Below are 18314 nucleotides of genomic sequence, written 5' to 3'. Positions count from 1 at the left end.
ACTCAACATGAGAGAGGTGTTAGAATTTGGCCCACGATATTCAAATCTCTGTTATCCGAAGTCACAAAGATAAAAGAAAAATTGCCCAAGAGAAGGATGAAGAATAGTTTGGAATTTCATGGAGTGGCTTAGTATATGGAATTGCCTTTTCTGTGTCATCAGTATGATTCTACATACCCACATGGGCCTAGATGGATGAGTTACTGATATTAATCCAGTTCACAAGAATCCAGCCATTTATTTTTTTACTTAAATGTTCTTGGCAATTATTACTACAAACCTTTACTGCACTAATTATCCTTGCTTTATTTTAATACCCATAGTTGTAGGATTTTTCCAGTGCTACATTGTTTCCTTACTAAGTTGATTATATTGTATAAAAACTCCTGATTATTACATATATGTATTTAGTACCCTGCATAATAAGTACACTGTCCTACATTTCCTTTTAGATGTCTGGATGCAACATGGATTCATTTCATTTGTAGTTTCTCCAACTCTGAAATCCCTCTCACTTTTCTACAGTCAATTCCACATACAGTTCAGTGAACGCCAAAACTTAAAAAACAAATGCAGATCTAATGAGTTCAAATAGGGGTTCTTAAACTCAGCAGCAATAAGTTTACACTCTACTTGAGTACTGTTTTCTCTCCTGTAGTGATAATGCACTTCAAACTCATTGTTAGAAATGTAAATATTTCATGTGAATGCTTTAAATGGTTTCATCTGATAATTAATGATTTACAAGCTCATTATTTAAAAAACTACTAACTGAAGACTTATCGTAAATTGACTTAGCATCACCTTGACTTTTTTGTTTACTGGTAAGACCCTGCACATTATAGAATTTCAACCAACTTTTCTAAGGAAACTTATCTTCCTTTGAAGTGTGCTTTCTGAAAGTCAAAGATTGTGTTGCTTCCTCAACTATAAGCTACCTTGAGAATTCCAAATCTAGCTATGAAGGGGTTCAGTTACTACAAATGGCAGACATAGATTAAAGAACACACCATCACTCATCTCCAACTGAACTGCACCTGAAACCATTTTTAGTTCAAAATAGATGTTCTCCATTCCTGGCCCTACAATAGTCCCTTGACCAAGCTAGCCTGGCTGTAGCTTTCAAACAGCTGGATACAGGAGAGTCCCTTTGATAAGTATAAGGAGAGGGTGATATATTCTTTAGCAATTGGGATCCAGGTATGGCACATACTATATGATGATTGAATATGGAGCAGCCTGTAAGACCACAGCAGAAATAATACAAATCTTGACACTCTTCTCCAATTTAGTATCCTAAAAGTAAGAGACCTGTTTTAGGAAGAGGCCGTTTGGAATTGAAAGGGAACCATTTGGAGTCAGAGAGGAGGAGATTACACAGAGCAGAAAAAGTAAGGAATGGGCTTGAAGCAACAGCAGGAAAAGGTTGCATTGAAAGGGATGGGACATAGAGAATAGGCACCAAAGGAAAAAGAAGTCAAAAGTTTTGTATAAGAACCCAAACTTCATGGTGAAGATGGAGAGTTTTCCAAACCAAAGCAAAACCATCTAATCTTATGCATTTTGCATATCACTAATTGATGCTTCCTAGATGCTCCCCAAAATCAACCTCATTTTATCATACTTGGCTCATTGCCTAGGACTGCATTAAAGATTGTCTGTGACTGGTTGTTCAACAAAATTGACAAGAAAGCCATTCTGCATTCCGGAGCACGTTCCCCCCATCATCTAGTTTAGCCGAACTGCTATCACAGTGAATAACTGAGTAATTAGAATCTCCCATAATCAATGTTTCTCCCTTTCTGAAATTCCTTATCAGTAAAAATATTTTGCAAGTGAATATTCCAACCAAAGAGCTATAACATCTAGTTGGTCAAATTATTTGCCACAAACTGTATATCCATTTCTCTGCTACTTCCAAAGACAAATAGCTTAAAGGTCTCTTTGGAAGTAACTTGAAGTGGAGACTTTCCAAGCATTTTCCAAACTTGATACTGACTTGGTTGAGTTTAGGAGATGGATGAATGAAAAAGCAAATAAAAAGTCAGGGTTTGAGCTGAGTTTTTGAATCCACAATGTTAAAATGGGATACTATTATTTAGTACATGTTTCTGACAGTGCCTGTGATTTGCTAGGCTCTTTCTAAACATTTAAAGAAAAGATGATCACTGCCTGATGATCTCACAATCTAGCAAGAGAGAAACCAATAGGCAGAGGTTAGGGACAGGAGAAAAATAACACATAAAATTACACAAATTACATATTATTTTCTTCCTTTCTTCAAATTTACAATTACAATTTTTTGAAAAGAACAATATTGGACTAAACATACATGTGTGTGTGTGAGAGAGAGACACACACACACACACGCTCATTTCCTCTATCACTGGCTTAGAGTTTACGTACTGTCCCAATGATGAAGGATTCCAGTTCTTTATAAAGTTTCATAGTGTGTCTCTTCAACTATCCAGATGCTTTGCAAGGCTGGAAGTAGAAAATTCCACAATATGTGAAAATGGGTTATAAATGGTAATTCTTAGTTCTTGGAACATACTCAATGGAGCCAGCCTGGTATAAATTTAATGGCAGAGTACTTCAGTGCCACCTGGTGGAACCAAATTCAAGTCCTGATCTTCCTCCAAGCCCTCTGAAATGCCATGGAGTGAATCTGCCCACTCCTGGAGGTGAGAGAGAGCTTTTGGTTTTGCTTTGCACTTTGCTAAGGACAATGTTGTTGGGCTCAGGAGGAATCCAAGTCTAGCCTACCTTGATCAGAGAGAGGGTCACAATGTGTGTTGAGAATTAAGTATGGGTTGGAGGGACGAAAGAGGAGAAAATTGGGGTGAAGGGATGCTGGAGAGACACTTCCCATATAAAAATGAATCATTTTCTAATTTATTGTCCTATGTAACATTGTTAAATACACACATGGTGCTTAGGAGGAAATATGTTCAGCAGCTCAAGGTATAAATACTTTAATATGACTAAATCTAGGAATTGAGTATAATTGGAAATAGAATGGGATGCTGTATGGCCAATCTCCCCTAGTGATGAGGTATAAATATTTATTTGAGTTCTGTTTTTGATACTGAAAATAGAATTGCTCATTATGGTTGAACATACAAAAGTTAGCCTTGCCCTCATATTTCCTTCAAAATAGGGATACATAAGTAAACAAAGCTGGAGACATGGGTGGTGATGAACTGTCACGGAAGTGTCTGCTGGAAAGTGGTGGTTGCTTGTGCACCTCTATGAATAAAGCTGCTCTATTTTTTTTAGTCAGATACAGTAACATTCTCAGAGGATCCTCTTACTAAAGTGCAAAGGTTAAGAAACCCAGGGAAATAGCTTGACTTTCTCCAAAGGTACATTACAAAGCCTTCTAAGCTATAATAATAGGAATCCAAAAACATGGGTGGGTGACCAATTATACTTAAATCTGGTCAACATTTTATTTTATGTGGTTGTACCCTGGCTATTTTTTGACTTGTTTGGATCATACTGGCTAAGTGTTCCTGTCCAATAATACTTATTTTACCCCAACTAGCTATTTAAACCAAATAAGATGCTGTTTTTGCTATTGAATAGAAGGACAAACTCATCCATTATGGTTAGTTGTTTTGTGGATTTTGGTACCCACCCATTTATTTTGGTTGGTCCTAATCTATATTTATCTACAGATGACAAGACGAACTTGAAAAAAGAACATGTTTAAAGTTGCATACCAATTCCCAGGATATAAATCATACTGGGCTTTCAGCTCTTTCAAGCTTTCATAAACACTGCTCGCTGAAAGACTGAATCATATTTTTCTATGACTCGAGTTCATGTCAAACATTTAACTTTTAACTAAGGTGGTCAGTTTCCTGATGTGAACATGTGATACTCCCCCCAGGGATTTCAGCTGTCTTTAGCCATCATCATAACAATTTTTCTTTTTAAAGACATGTATGAATTAAATTAGAATTTTGTTAGAGGCTTTGAAAGTAATTCAGACAATAGTGGTCTTAAGGCAATGGTTAGCTTGCCAACAGCGTGGAAACTGTGGGCTAAGACCTCTTCTTCTCACATCTTTTTTTTTTTTTTTAATCAACTCATTCATATCAGTCAAGGGATGCATCAGCTATGGAAGCCCATGAGCAAATCTTGCTCTCTATTATACCAGTCAGAGGACTGGATCTCATCCTTATTCACAGGAAAAATCTACAGAAGTGGTCTCAGGGTGCTTAGATGTAGTGATACACATGGTCTAAAAACCTGTATAGAAGGGTGATGAGAACTATGAAAGAATCTTTGTGGAAACCCCTCCCCTCGCTCCTCATTGTTCCTACCCTCTTTTTGGTAGCAGGACTTTAGGAACCTCCTCTAAAAGGAGACAGGGGCTTCACAAAATAGACAGTATAGTTCATTACCATTAATCTGTGCAGGGCTGGTGGGGGAAAGAGTTTGCCCTGTTGGTTCCACCCCCACTCGACACAGGCCTATTCTCACACCACCTCAGCCCATGCAGATCACTTCCCGGGGAAGGAGGACAGTGCCATGGAGGCAATCCCCTCCACACACACACGCTTTACTACAAGGGAAGGGTAATTTCTGTGCAGAGAGGATCCCCTCTGGGTGCAGATAATGGAGCATGATCAGGCCCTAAACAAATTGGAGGTTTATCAAAGCAGCATTTTTCAAAATTGCAGGAACCAGGTAAAGAAAATGGTATGCCTCTTCAGTAGTGAAAGTAGATTGAACCAGCAGGGGGAGCTCTCACCAGTGCAGCCATGGGCACTAATTCAAACCAGAAAGTACAGAAGCTCCCTTCCGCTTAAAGCAGAGGAGGGGGAGCTGTTCACCACCATACACTCCTCTTTATTTTAAATGCTGTCTTTCTCCCTCTATAGTCAGTCAAGCTGAAAATGATACTTGAGAGGTGTTTCCAATTATTCATGATTACCTTAGTTGCCAACACTAAGACCCACCGATTGCCCATAGGATGGGCAAATCATCCTTTTTGGTGCCCTTCTGTAGAATTACAGTTTGAGAAATGTGAATCAAGAAGTTTGGATAAAAAATTGTGAGACAACAGATTTACTGTCAGACACGCATGCTGTAAGTTTCCCTTTACTGGACAATGAGCAAACATCTAAGACCTGAGGTCCATTCCATTTGGTTTTTCCTAGATTGAGCCACAGAATATGAGATTGTGTTCATGCAGCTGATTGAAAACCTTAAATTCCTTCCCATAATACTCTGAGTTTGTTTATCCCTATCAATATAATTCCTAGGAAGTGATTCTCAAGATCTCCATCTATTTTTTCAGATGCCTATGAACAGAGGATGCTTCATCTTGATCATCTTATATTGTGCAAAAGTCAGTCATGATGGCAGAATCACATGAGCACAGCCCAACAAAGTGCTTTTTCAACTGAAGGTAAATTCAAAATTCTATTTCATTTAAACAGCATTAGTACATTCTATTTGGCCATAAAGATAGTGTGTAATAGAATTCATTTTAAGGGCCTGATAGAAAATCCACTGAAGTCCATCCAAAGATTCCTGTCAATTTCAATGGACCCTGTAGATTAGTCCCCATGTAAATCCAAAACAGGAGCACATAATTTACCTCAAAAGGCAGACCACGCTAAGAGATGCCAATTTGAGTTTATCCCTGTAGATTCAGACATTCACATTTCTCAATCTGTAAGTCTATTGAAGGGCTCCAGTAAATTGTTTTTTTTCACTTTTCAGTAGATCTGACAAGTTCAAAGTTGTCTCCATAACTATTCTAGATTTGTTCCTTTGGGAAAAGAGAGAAACCTTGTATAATAAGGTTCTATCTTGAGCCTTAATAGAATAATTTCATTGTCTTTTATGGGGTGCGGAGAGACTCAAGCATATCTATGTCTTAAAATGTATAGCCAGTAGTATTTCTGCAAGCTGATGAAATGAAGTCCTCCTATACTTTTAAGATACACTATTCAAGATACTTAGGGTGACCCAGTGTCCTGATTTTATAGGGACAGACCCGATAACCGGGGCTCAGTGCCTATTATCCCTTACCCCCTCCCGATTTTTCACACTTGCCCTCTGGTCACCCTAAAGATACTTCATACTAAATCTTGGTCTTTTAACATTCCATATTTTGTCAACAGTGAAAACATTAATTTAAAAGATATGGAGCCAGATTCTGATGCCATTTACACTCATGCAATTCCAGAGTGACTTCAGTAAGTCACTGGCAATTGTATGTAATTGGGAACAGTTTTTAGTTTTAGAATTATCACCATAATGGTTGGTAACATACCTCACTCAGGAAGGCGGATTTATTTTGAGTGGCTGAAAGGACATCAGCAATGAGCAATTTTCTTTACTGGTGTATAAATAAATTTAGTTAAGAGCATAACAATAGCTGTGCTTTGCTATTGCAAATCAGAGTCAGTAAGCAGGAAGTACACTGGGATTCTCCAAAACACTCATACTTTAATAATCACACAAATTTATAGGGTGAGTGACATTTCAGTATGTTTTGAAGTCAAGTCCTCTCACCAGTTCTTTCTCTTTTCTCCTGGTCTCTTCCGCTAACAAGATTTGCCTCAGTATCATTTTTCCTGCTGTCTTTCTGTTAGTGCGAGGATGCCCCAAATACCGTGAGACCAAGGTTCAAATATCCACTTCACCATCATTGTTTTAGCAGATTTCACTCTCAAAACCCTTACTTTGTGACAGAAACCCACTTGAAACCTGTTTGTTATTGCTTGGGTTAGTCAGTGACAGTTCAGATCTTTATTTCTATACTATATTTGGTACTTAAGCATGTTATTTTTCACCTTTCTAAAAGTGCACCAAGAGTTTGACTGTGGTATTTAGAATTTTGAAAAGTTATTTTTCAGCATGGTAAATACATAGTAATAATTTCCAACTTAGAGTTTTAGGCTTTTGTGCCTTTTTACTCTTTATTTTTAGAAAAGGCACTTGGAAAATAGTCCTAGCAATTTTTTTTGGCAAGCCGTGGAATAACATGAACTGTGAGCAACTGACCAACATAAATCTTGTTTTTCCCTTTGAATATTTGATAAGGCAAAGCTTTCTAAAAACAATAACCCCAGCTCTTTGGCATACCTCTTCTTAAAGGGCAAGGCAGAGGTGAAAATTTTAGTTGCTCTGCTTCTCTACCTCCACTGTGCCGTGCAGAGGGAAAGAAAACTATGGAAATAGGCATGGTGAGTAATGTGGCTGAATGGAATATTCCCACACTCAGCAAAAACCTGTGTAATTTATAGCCTTCATGGCAATCAGGAGGAGTGAGTAAGAGAGGAAGGATGGTCCAATGGTTAGCGTGCTAGCCTGTGACTCATGAGACCTGGGTTTCAGTTGCCTCCTGCCTACATGGCTTCAGACTTTCACATGTGACTTCAGGCAAGTTACTTTGCCTCTCAGTGCCCTGGTGTCCTAGCTATGAAAAATGGGAACAATACAATTTCCCCATCTCACAGGAATTGTCTGAGAATAAACACCTTTTTAAAATAATTGTGAGGTGCTCAGATTCTATGGTAATGGGGGCCATATAGGTTCTCAAGGTATCTATATAACAAGATTAAAATCCTGGCACTTGAATATTGTTGGGGGTTTGAGGGTGGAATTGTTCTACTGGGGCTGTGTTCAGGGTTGTGGTGAGGAGGGATTTGAACCATGTTGGCCTGGTGACCAGATGAGGTGCTGGGGTACACTGGATGAGACTGGTGCTGCTGCTTTGGACTATTTATAATTAACTCTTGCGGTATTGTGTTTTTCAATGTGAGTCAAGGGTGCTCAGAGCTTTGAATGGGTGTCCTTTGATTGAGAGGTTTTCTTTATATATTGAGTTGGATTTTGGTGTCAAGTAGGAAAAATGCTTCTTCCCCCTCTCCCCCCATTGCGTTTATACCCACAGCAGGTCTACTCCGGCAAGCCCAATATGCAGGGAACATCCATTGACTTCAGTAAGCGTTTGCACATGGGGATCAGTCTAGGGAGGCAGATCTGTTGAGTAAGAGGGTGTCACTTTTCCATATTCAGCTTTCTTACCACAATAGTAATGGAGACACCACTAATTTTGTTTGCAGTGATCTCATCATGCACATGAGCAATGCTTATCCTACATTCTCAGCCAGCCATTTCCTTTTGGTTTTATTATACCTCTTGATCTTCCTCCACTTACTCTTAGTATGGAATAATGATTCTTTCACCAGAGTGGCCAACCATAAGCTAAATTATAGATTAATCAGCATTGCTGATCATTTAAGAAAGGTTCAGCCACCACTGAAATGCATCCACATCCGGGGTGTGACAGAGCAATTATATTGTGCTATTAACCCTACACAAATGACTTGAGCCAAAATATGGTTATGGCACTGAGATTTTGTGAAAAATTCTATGGGATCATTAATGACCATTTAGATTACACCTTAGCTGGAGTGAGATGCCTGTGGTACGTTGAGGGGAAAGCGTTAAGTAGTAACAGTGGAGCAATACTCTGTATATACTGGAACACTGATGGCTCAGATTAAATAGTGCTTCATATTTCCAAGACAATTATAGGAACCATATGTGGTTTGTCACAGTATTGTGCATGTTATTCAAGTACCAGTGCAAGAACTGTTGTTGATCATAGCGTTTGGGAGATGGATTTGCTAAAATCAGGGCTGAACAGACATTTACCAACTTTTAGCTCTGTGGTCCCAGAAGCACACTGCCCTCCAAGGCTAGTGTGATAATTACAGCTCATGCTTCAGTATTACAACTGAATACCAAAGATCCCTGTGGTGATATCTAAATAACTGGAGCATCTCCGGGAGTCAAGATGTGTTTCTCCCTCTGTCTTAATCTTACAGGGACACATCATTGATTTCCCCTGTCCTGTTACAGAGGAAAGTTTGATCTAGTATTTTCCTAACTCCTTAAACACAAACACATACTCTCACTACCTATTCCAATCCCTAGTGCCCATGGAAATGAACTCTACCCCCAGTCCTGTCTGATGCTCTACAGAAGCCTCATTGTAAGATTGACCAAGGTGGGCCCTTTTTGCTGGATTGGCACACAATTGAACAAGGGGTTCAGTTTCTTAAAGTAGTCCTGGCTAAAAGGCCATTTATAAATACAAAGGGAACATCAGCTTGTGAGGCTTACTGGCTCTTGCCTAGGGAAAAATATATACTTCAGCTTGTAATGCAATCATATTGTTTTATATTTTGGTGGGCTTCAAGTTATATCTTTTTGTGTGTGTGTGTGTGTGTGTGTGTGTGTGTGTGTGTGTGTGTGTGTGTGTGTGTGTGTGTGTGTGTGTGTGTGTGTGTGTGTGTGTGTGTGTGTGTGTGTGTGTGTGTGTGTGTGTGTACAATTAGACCTTGTTTTAACACACACAAACCTAGCAATCAGGTATGGGAAAGACCTAATAGGTTAGCTTGTCCCTCTCTCTGTCGAAGAAAGGTTATTCCCTGTTAAGATTGTCCTTTGGTTTGCATGGACCAGTAAAGCCATTTCCCTTGAAAACTGTTCTACAGGCTTATAGACCCCAGAGAAGGGATATTTTTTCCGTATATACAGTCTAACTTTATATCCATCTTTATGGCAGGACAGACTGATGCTGTCACCTTATACTATGATTTTCCCAGCTAAACTAAGAGCGAGAACAGGAGTGGTGTAAACTGCAATAAGTGCTTTCTCACCAAAAATCAAACAAGCCAAGAAAGTGAGTTGTTGCCTTGAAAAGCCTAAAGAACTGAATGTTTCACTTTCCTAAAAGGCATTGCAGAAAGGCTCCAAGAAAAGCAGATTCTTGCCATTTTAAAAGACAGGCAGTGAAAAAAAAAATAGAACCGTCCCTTAGGAGAGCAAGAAATAGCAAGTGTCCCACAGGTTTTATACACTAGATGCCACCGAAGGTGTTTCAAATGATGGAAATATACTAGTCAGGGAAACCATGGGAGAATCTGTGCAGCAAAATAAGAATAGAGATGTACTGATAGCTACAGCCACTTCTAAAAGCAATAGAGCTATGAGTACTGAGTCAGAGCAAAAGGATGAGGATGCAACAGAAATTGCCAATCAGGGTAATGGCGGTGTGCTTCTTGCAACTGTGAATGCTGTCATTAGATATACTGTATATGGAGGCAGTCAGAAATACAATGCTCAAGAGGATTCAGATATGATAGGCACAGCTTTAAAAATAGGACACAAGTTCTCAACTTCGTGGTCACGACTCTTAAGGGAGTATGACCACTCTCCTATTCTTTATGGAGTGATGGGGGGAGGTTCTGACTACCCAAGTCAGAGAACTCAATTCCACCTTCTTACGTTTGCACGCAAATATGCTTTTAATCTCTGTATTGGTAGGAGCACTCCAATGTTTTAATGGTGCTTTAATTTAGTCTCACGATTATTAAAAATGGGATTCCTACCTTATCCTGAAAAGAAGAGGTAAATATAAAACTGTGTTTTCTACCATGTCTCCATTTAATAGAAGAAAGTTCCAGGCAAATGTATTTGGTTAGTCAAAGTTTCTGCTTTTTATATAATTGGATAGAAGATATGGAATGCATCCCACTGGCTTGGAGCTGGTATTGATTGAGAACACAAAGCACTACCTGTCTAGGTGAGTGAACTAATGATGGGGCAGAGCATGGGGAGAATTTAAGGAGGGCTGTCTAAATATTAGGGTCCTAAATATGCTCCCACATTTGGCTTACTGTGTCTTGCTGCATATCTGGAGATTTGCTGATGCTTCAACAGAAAGTTCAAATTCTCTCTTGCCTCATAACAAAGGATCCCGAAACACATTATAAATTGTTGTTAAGAACACATGATGAATGTGATAGAAAGATTTTAACACCTGCCTATTTACCTATATATAATAACTGTGCTCTAAATCCTCATGCACCTACACCAATTACTTGTGAACTTATCTGTGTAATCTCATTGCCCCGTCTATCTGTGAATATTAAATATAATTCAGTACGTGCATTTGTTCTTTCCTGTATGTTATACTAGTACGCCTAAAACCTATGGCCAAGATTTTCATAAATGGGTGTCTAACCTGTTGGCTCTTAAATCCTTGGAATGAATGAGAGCTGCTGGGTACTCAGCCTTTGAAAATCAGGCACTTTATTCAGATGCCTAAAGAAGGACTTGGAGGCTAAAATCAGCTGCTCCATTGTTGAAAATCTTGAATACTTTGCATGTGTATCTATAATTATGCCTACGAAACACAGGTTTAAATAAAACTAAGGGAAAAAAATGAAACATTTTATTACAAGTTTATTATGAACAACATACCTTTCTATTATCTAATAGCCACATATGTAGGGCTAGCTGGAAAATGACCATTCCGTTTCCCAAAAAAATGTTGAGTTTTCAGACTTTCATTCCAGTACTACTACTTTCTTTCGTATGGCAACGTTAAAGGTCAATGTCCAATTTGTCACCCAGTGTATGGCTCTCAGTGACCTGCAATGAATCAAGGCTGTCCCTCCAGATTTTAGAGGGCAGTAGATCCCTGGATGTTCCACGGTTTGGATGGTCAGACCAAGGCAGAACAAAAATGAGATCTTTCAAATGTGCGTGCAAAGAGAGAAGGAGAGAGAGCACACCTATATAGATATCTCAATCTCTCTTCTTGGAGCTGGTCTGCTTTGTATAAATAATTAAATATTAATTGGGCCAGAGAGTGAGAGAGTGATTCTCTAGCCTAGCGGTTAGGGCTTTCGCTGATGGGAGACCCCAGGCTCAAGTCCAGCTTATCAACCTTAAGCAAGTGAGGCACAGCCTAACCAAAGAATTCAGAAGCTGATTCTCGAAAGCTGCCTTTTTGTACATGTACAGATTTTTAAAGACAGTTCAGCATGTGGCATATTAAATATATAGCATAAATCCACAAGAGTGATTTGCTTTAAATGTGTCATGTTTCTCTCTCTGTCTGTCTCCTTAGTGAAACTCAGTGGTAGAAAATGTGGTTCTGCACGCGAGGTTCCAATCATGGTATAGGTAATGGTGCCTCAGGAAAGTGCCTTGTTACTTTGGCAATTCACCCTGCTCAGGAGTCACTTCATGAGGATAGCATTGTGGTAATCGTGGTGCCACGGCAAGATTGCAACAGTTATATTAGGCCTGCAAGGGAGTGCCCTCTCACCCAGCACTGACACAGCAGGACTGGAGGGGGCTTCCTCCACTGCTGAGGGCCCACAACACCAGGGCACAAGGTGCAAGGGAGTTGGTAGTCGTCCTTACCCAAGGGAGCAGTGATTGCCGGCCAGGATTGTAGGGAGGTGGACAAGCCCCCGGCTGTGGGGGTGGCCTTCCCACTGGTGAAGAGTTTCTCCTTGGGGACAGCTCCCACACTCCTGAGCAGTGAGGGAGGGAGCAGGGCCAGCACAGCAGAACTGCAGAGAGCTCCCTGCATGGCGGCAAGGCCAGTGACATTGGTTTCCTGCAAGCGCAAGGTGCACTGGGGAGACCAGGGTCCTGGCAGGGCAGAGCAGAGACCCCTGGCCAGGACTGTAAGGAGGTGGATGAATAGTGGAAGTTGTGAGACTTTGTGATATGCACCTCACCTGTCAACAAAGGCACCAGCCACCTCTGCTCAAGGCCTTGCTCTGAATCAGACAGGGCAGGAATTTGGACCTGGGGACATTTTCATAAAAAGGGCATTTTTCGAGAGAAAAAAGTTTCATTGGAAATGTTTTGACCAGCTCTAATAATATATAGCATTTATAATCCAACTTTGTCATGTGTCATGCTGTACATAAGCATTAGTCAAGAGGAAAGCTTAAGAAAGATGCAGTGAAATGTCTTATTTTATAGGCGATAGTATATGAGAATTTAATTTGCAAGGGTAGACTATAACATGCTCTATTTCCTACCACTGCTTAGTTTCTAAATTTGATATCTTAGAAGTGTTGGAGTTGCTATAATTTCAGATAAAATGTCTTCCCACAGGCAAAAGATAATTTTTCATAAGCTTTTTAAAAAACTAATAAAGTAGTAATCTACAGTATTTTATTATTTAGAACCCCAGCCTTGGGGATATGATTTGCAAGGATTTTTTTATATCTCAATTCAGAACACACTTGTGAGTAGTGTGTGTGTGAGAGAGAGAGAGAGAGAGAGAGAGAGAGTCTTTTCTATAGGGCTTTTTTTTTCCTTCATCAAATGCTGTCTACATTCAGTCCATAGAAACACTACCACCTCTTTAAGTGGTAATGCTCCCTGCAGAGTTTTTAGCCTGTAGGAGATACGATTAGGGGGTGATAGTGTTAAGCACTTTTCCTGTATCTGCTGGCCCACTATGATAACCTTAGGGTTACAATGCATGTCTGACAAATACAATTCCATTGTGACTAGCGCCTTATGGCAATTTAGGAGGCTTATTCATCATTTTACAACAGACTTCTGTCAGGGATTTTGCTTATTTGCCCTTCACTGGTATACAGTAGTTGTAGGTTTATCTCTAGGAGTCCAGCCCTAATAACCAATAACAAAGTGCTTAAGCTCTAAGCTTGTGAGAAATGGACTTGCATTATACTCCAACTGCACCTTAGCTCCTTACTGATAAGACAATGTGTCTTTGAGAGAAGGAAGGATTTGTATCAACTGATCCTGTACAGTACAGCATATGCACTAGTGTAAGATATAGGAAACTGTACTGTGTTTTAACCATCCAGATAGCTTAAAATACTTTCTTGCCATCATCATTAGAATTTTTTATATGAAAAGGCAAAGAGATCTTGCCTTAGAAATTGCACTACAAAGTTGTTTGTATCAGTGAAGTGGGATTTGGAAGAACCCAGTTACTTTGGATGAAATCCCCATGATTATGGTTTAAATTACACAGATTTATTTAAGGAACAACAAAAGATTTATTATTATTATTATTATTATTCAGATTCCTGCTGGGTTCTGGTTATTAATTAGATAGTGGTTCCAGATGAAATCCAGGAGAGAAGAAAAACTCTACTCATATTTTAATAACCCAGAGAATATTAAATGGCTAACCATATTGTTTACTATATATCAGTCTGAAGAATAAAGAATGAAAATGCACGAATAGACAGACACAGAGCATGGACAAATAGCACCATGCATCCCAGATACAGTATATTATATATTCAAGGTTTAGATCTTCAACCTAGCAGATTTAGAGCATGAGGGGGGCGACATTTGAGAAGTGTATACTGAACAAACACAAACATGAGGATTGCCTCCTTTCAGTTTTAAGTGTGAAAACATTAACTCACCCCCTAAGCCTTTGAGGTCTTCTCTTTCTGGCAAAGCTCAGGCCAGAGGGAGGTCTTTCAATTAGTTTCTCACCAATAATGATTTCTTTGAGAAATTTTAATCAGGTTTTCGATCACAGAGCATTTGTTGGTGGTACTTGATCTCTTGGCCAGTTGAAGCTTCTGTGTCCCTTTGTCTCTTGAGCTGTTGTATCTTTTATAAACTTTCCAGAGTATTTATTAATCATGGAATTTCTTTCTACCTTTAGAGTGAGGCATAAAAATGTGTAAGGAATAAAATTCTAGTTCATTGACATGAGCTAATTATCTACAGCATTATCAGGATAAGAGGTAATGTGTTAGCAGTAATGTATGCAACGAGTAATTACCTTTTGTTTCATTATTTTATAGAAACCATATAATTAGCTCACCACACCTGAAACTGGCTGCTCTTTGTGGCAACGTGTCCTGCTAATCACCAGAAAGTTTCAGAATAAGTGTACTGTAGCCTTTACACTCATGCAGAGCCCCACTTAGGTTAATGGAGTTCCATGCAAGCGCGGGGGGCTCACGAGAACCAAGACTGCCAAGCGTACAAGATCCTGATGGCTCTGCTGAGATCCTCACTACAGGGTAAGAAAGGGCTGAGAGAGAGGAAGGGCTGAGTGATGTTTGTTCTCTCTCAGTCGATCCAGTTTGTCTGACCCTGTAGGAGGAGAAGGTGGACGCCTTTCCTGCAGTCAGGGGTTGCCAAAAGTAGTTCAATAGTGTGTGTAAGAAAATTTGAGAGGGGAAATTATTTGAGGAATTAGCTCATCTAACCTCCTAAGGAATAGAGAGGATAGTGGAACCATTTTAGGGAGAAATCCAGCTCTGTCTACTCTAAAAATGAATCTCCTGTCCCAAGCTTCCACTAATGTAATTACTTTTCCCCACTTCAACACTCACAGCCAGTGAATAGTTAAATCACTGGGTGTAGGTTTTTGTCCAATGAACCTTAAATTAGTCAGACCAGGAGCTGAAGCTGGCAAACCAGCTATGGTTCACTGGGTGAGAAAATCAGAAAGAATGGAAGTCAGGGGAAGATGATGTGTGAGGGTATGGAAGGCAAAGACAAGAGTTTACCAAAGTAATGGCATAGATCCCTGGAGACCTGTGAGTTATGTACCCAGGGGTCATCGGAACAGAACGAGTTTAGAACAATGTCACTGTGGACAAGGGGCAAAACTTACCAGTTCATCATGACTAGTGGGGACACACTGAAATCATTTGTGCTTCAGTTGGTCCAGTCAGCCTGGCTCAAGTGAAAATGACTGAAAGCCCCTGGTATGACGAGTACTTTAGACTAATAGACATGGGTAAATGATGTAAGTACCTTTTTTTAATCCCATGCTGTAGTTTTTGAGAGTGGGGGTATGAGTCTCTTTAAACTAACAAATCAGTGCAAATCCATTAAATTCTATGGATGAAAAATGTATTTTCAGCCTCCTCTCCCCCCATGCCAATTCTCTTGTCAGCGAACTGTAGATGCTACTTTTCCAGGTAATGTTGCATAATTTAACAGAAAACAAAAGCTCTGTCAAAATATGGCTCTTAAATTCAGTTTTAGATATTTGATACTGCTTCCACGTACATCTTTATTTGGGAAGGGAGCGGAAGGAATCCTCTTCAAATGCATTCTTTCTCCTTCCCTTATGTGGCTTTGGAGCCAGTCCCTCAGAGCACTGCTTGTACCTGAATTATGATGGTAAGTAAGGAAGAGCAGCTGACATCATGAGTACTCTTAAAGCAAATCACCAAGAGTTTAAGGTAGACAGTGGGACTACATGATTCTAAATAACATGATTCCTGATTTATTTATTGTTAAAATCCACAAGTAAAAGAACGTGTTTTTTAGCTAAAAACTGATTTCCTTGTTTTCCCCTAGTCGCTGGGGAAACCTCTCCCTCCCTCAACATAACCATCATTATTGGTTGTGTTCAGTGAACTTCCATATTGTATGCAAGAAATAAGATTATGACCCCTTAGCAAGCTCCACATCACTAGACGCCTGGAACCAAATCCACCCCAGGTTTAACTCCATTGTAGTCGGTAAAGGTACTCTATGGATGATTTTTTGGCCTGTGAAAGCCCATATTACTTGCTGGTTTGTAAAGATCCTAGTCTGCATTTTTTGTGCACCCAGAACCCTCATTAATTTCAGAGGGAGTTCTAAGTGCACAAGAAACATAACTGTTCCCAGCACGTATTAGTCATTTTTTTTCTATCATACTGAGGTCTGTACAACGGGAATAAGGACGTCTATCTTTATAGATAGAGGGATACAAAACATAGTGCCTTCAAATTGCAAAACTGAAGCACTTCTGGGTGAAGGTCCCATTGAAATGTATGGATTAAAGAATTTGGCCCTTAAATACAAGCTGATTAATAATCTATACCTTTTAGGATGTGTTAAAATTGGACCATTTGGTTCTATACACAGGATACATCTATTCACTGACAACATTAAGAGGATTTCATTGCACATTAAGAATTTGTATAATGTAGGCCACAGGAAATTTATTTTCAGCACAGTCATTTCCTTATCAGGTATTGATTAGAATAGACTCCTTTCTGCTAAAAGGATCAGTTTCTAGATTTTCAATGGTTCAGAAACATTCAAACTGCAATAATTCAGCTTCATTGGCTAGGGACCTGCTCTAGCTTCTACTGAAGTCAATGACAAAACTCTCATTAACAGCAGCAGGAGGAAGACTGGGCCCTAAATGAGTAAGAAATAACAATCGTCCCTTCTATCCCATCCTCCAGTTCCCCTATATCTGAGCACAAAGGCAAAGACTGTTGCCAGGTTCTGTTCTTACATCCATGCATTCACTCTGTCTTTGTGGAGTTGTGTAGGGGTAAATAAGGGTACAGTTTAGCCCTGTGTGTTCAGACAATGTCAGACCTGCCAACTGTCATGTATCTCATGCAACATTCATGCATTTGGCTGCCCAGTCATGCCTGCAAGCATCCTAGATTAAAATCTCACAGGAGAGGACCCAGAGAAAAAGGGAAACTTCCATGAAATGCCCTTTGGCCTACATAAAAGGATGCTGGGCCAAAGAGACCGTATTCATTTGGTCACTCCTAAAGGAAGTCCACCCATGATGTGAGTTAAGGCAGGCTGGCATGTCAGTGTTTGTGAGATGCTTATCCTCCTGCTGCCCTGTAGATAAATAAAGGACTTCATACGTGAGGGCTGCACAATCAACACCTCTCACCAGCAATAAATCCACAGTTCTTTAAAGCAGAGGTTTACAATTATATGAAAATTAGCTGTTTGAATAATTTGCATAAATCACATGGAGCTTCACACAATATGGCTGCTAGGTAATATGCTTTAATAACTTAGTTGGTTACTTTTAGTATACTTACTTTGTATATGCTGGATTGGGCCCTAAATGATCATTCCTTTTCATTCTTCCAATTATACTCGGGCTAGGTCTGTTAGACCCTGCTATAATGCAAATAAATTACATTATACAGCTCTTTATTGGTACTCAGACACTACTGTTTTGATTGCATGCTGGGTAGATATCTCATGAATTCCCACCTATTTTAGTATCAGTCATATGGATCGCTTTATGGAAACTTGTGCTGGTTTGCAATAGGACAGGGCTTAGTTGCTGGGGCATCTTTTAAAATGTTGGAATTTGATGTCTGTCTGCGGCATTTCTTATAGAAACAGAAAATGATGCACGTTTAATCAGCATAGCAAGAAGAGAGACTTTCTTCAGGTGATCAAAAGTGCCACCAAAAAAAGAAAGAAAATAAAAAGGCAGCCACAATCTAGTCACCCAACAGCGTGAAATAGCACAAAGTTAAGCTGGTCTCCCAGTGATAGAAATGAGATCTATCATGTCTTGTATGATTTTTAAAATTATAATCTCCTTGGATGATAAATAATGTAACAGCCAGGTTGTTAATAACATTGTCTGTTGATGACTTTTATAATTATAAACCATTAGTACTAAGAATATAAAACTTATAAGCTTGTAAGAGAGTAATCATAATATGTCTTTTCATTAGCCT

The 18314-nt window shown here is 39.5% G+C and overlaps 1 long non-coding RNA gene across 1 annotated transcript in view; it reads left to right on the top strand.

Moving 5' to 3' along the window:
- Window positions 1-18314, top strand: part of LOC137154034 (uncharacterized) — a 168489-nt gene that overhangs the window by 44226 nt on the left and 105949 nt on the right. The window contains exon 3 of the long non-coding RNA XR_010920036.1: window positions 5312-5422. This is a non-coding gene — a long non-coding RNA (uncharacterized lncRNA). The remainder of the gene's footprint in view (window positions 1-5311; window positions 5423-18314) is intronic.

Source organism: Emydura macquarii, unplaced genomic scaffold (genome assembly GCF_026122565.2).
Source record: "Emydura macquarii macquarii isolate MOO-44397 ecotype Brisbane River unplaced genomic scaffold, CSIRO-AGI_Emac_v2 contig_295, whole genome shotgun sequence".
NCBI lineage: Eukaryota > Metazoa > Chordata > Testudines > Chelidae > Emydura > Emydura macquarii.
The sequence above is the reverse complement of the archived record's forward strand: the minus strand, read 5'-3'. Positions and strand labels throughout refer to the sequence as shown.